General features: G+C 33.0%; 1 non-coding gene across 1 annotated transcript; it reads right to left on the minus strand.

The window, feature by feature from the left end:
* Positions 1 to 1,315: 1,315 nt before the first annotated feature.
* Positions 1,316 to 1,422, minus strand: LOC143647452 (U6 spliceosomal RNA). The gene has a single exon (XR_013158081.1). It is a non-coding gene; the product is annotated as a U6 spliceosomal RNA (small nuclear RNA).
* Positions 1,423 to 2,230: the final 808 nt, after the last annotated feature.

Genomic DNA, 2,230 nt, shown 5'->3' on the forward strand with positions numbered 1-2,230 from the left:
TCTTGCAGCATTAACAAACTATAACAACAAAAATAGGTTGAAAATGAAAGGCTGGAACAAAGATATACTAAATGAACAGTAACCAAAAAAAGAGCTGAGGTAGCTATACTATTATGAGACAAAATAGACTTTAAATACAAAACTGTTATAAAAGACAAAGTAGGTCACTATATATTAATAAAAGGGAAAATCCACCAAGAAGAAATAACAATTACAAATATATACGCACCTAACCAGGGTGCCCAGAAATGCATGAAGTAAACATTGGAAAAACTGAAGGGAAAATAGACATTTCTACAATAATTGTTGGACACTTCAATACAGCACTCTCATCAATAGACAGAACATCTGGACAGAGGATCAATAAGGAAACAGATAACTTAAATAACATGATAAATGAACTAGACCTAACAGACATATACAGAACATTGCACCATAAAAGAGCAAGATATACACTCTTCACAAATCCATGTTGTTCATTCTCCAGGATAGACCACATATTGGGACACAAAACAAGTCTCAGTAAATTTAAAGAGATTGAAATTATATATAGCACTTTCACTGACCATAATGGAATGAAATTTAAAATCAATAACAGGCAGAAAACTGGAAAATTCACAAATGAATGGCGGTGGTTAAACAACACACTCTTAAATAATCAGTGGATAGAAGAAATTGCAAAAGAAATCAGTACATATCTGAAGATGAATGAAAATGAGAACATATCATATCAAAATTTATGAGATGGACCAAAAGTAGTGCTGAGAGGGAAATTTAGAGCCCTAACCAACTACTTTTAAAAAGAAGAAAAGAGCTAAAATAAAAGGCTTAAATGCACACCTGAAGGAACTAGAAAAATAATAGGAAACTAAATCCAAGTAAGCAAAAACAAAGAAAGAAACAGCAAAGACTAGAACAGAAATAAATGAAATTGAAATTTTAAAAATAGAGAGATTTAACAAAGTCAAAAGTTGATTCTTTGAAAAGATCAATAAAACTGGCAAATCCTTAGCTAGACTGACAAAGAATAAAAGAGAAAATACGTAAATAAATAAAATCAGAAATGGGGGGTGACATTACTGCTGATTCCACAAAAATAAAGAGGATCATAAGAGGATACTATGAACAACTATATGCCAACAAAATAGACAACTTAGATTAAATGGACAAATTCCTAGAAACACATGGGAGAAAGTATACTGACTCTTGAATAAACAAAGGGCCTCAAAAGACCAATTACAAGGAAAGAGATTGAATCAGTCATCAAAAACTTCCCCCAAAAAAACCCAGGACAAGATATATGTATCTTTAATATATATATATGGAATGCTTCATGAATTTGCATGTCACCCATGCACAGAGACCATGCTAATCTTCTCTGTATCATTCCAATCTTAGTATATGTGCTGCTGAAGTGAGCACAGAACAAGATAGCTTTTAAAGGTAAATTTTACCAATCATTCCAAGAACAATGCTCAAGAGATGAAGAAGAGCATGGAGAAAGAACAAAAGGATCTCAGGAAAACAAACAAATGAACAATATGGGAATCCAAGTAAAGAGACAGAATTTTTTTAAAAGAACTAATGGAGTTAAACCATAATAATTGAAATGAACAATGCCCAGGATGATTTCCAGAGAGGTTGGAGCTGGTAAAAGAAAGAATCAGTCAAATTGAAGACAAGAAACTTGAAATGAGTTAGGCTGAGGAACAGAAGAAAAAAATATTAACAGTAAAAATAGCCTAAGATGGCTATGGGACAACATCAAGTGCACCAGATTTCTCATTATGGGATTCCTGGAAGGAGAAGAAAGAGAGAAAGGGGCAGAAGGAATAGTTGAAGAAATAAAGAGAGAACTTCCCAAACTTAGCAACAGACATGAATATGCACTTCCAAGAAGCTCAGAGAGCACCGAACAGGATAAACATGAAAAAAAACACATCCATTCATATTTTATAACACTATCAAATGCAAAGGACAAGGAGAGAGTTCTGAAAGTTGCAAGTGAAAAGCTTTGTGTTGCCTACGTGGGAGTCTCAATTAGATTGATTGTAAATTTCTCATCAGAAATCATGGTGGCAAGAAAGCAGTGGGTTGAAATATTTAAAGTGCTGAAGAAAAACAATGGCCAAACAAGATTTTTATATCTAGTGAGACTCTCTTTTATAAATGAGAAAAGATTAAAACATTCTCAGATAAACAAAAGCAAAGGGAATACGTCACTACTAGA

This window comes from Tamandua tetradactyla, chromosome 9, assembly GCF_023851605.1.
Source record: "Tamandua tetradactyla isolate mTamTet1 chromosome 9, mTamTet1.pri, whole genome shotgun sequence".
Classification (NCBI taxonomy): Eukaryota; Metazoa; Chordata; class Mammalia; order Pilosa; family Myrmecophagidae; genus Tamandua; species Tamandua tetradactyla.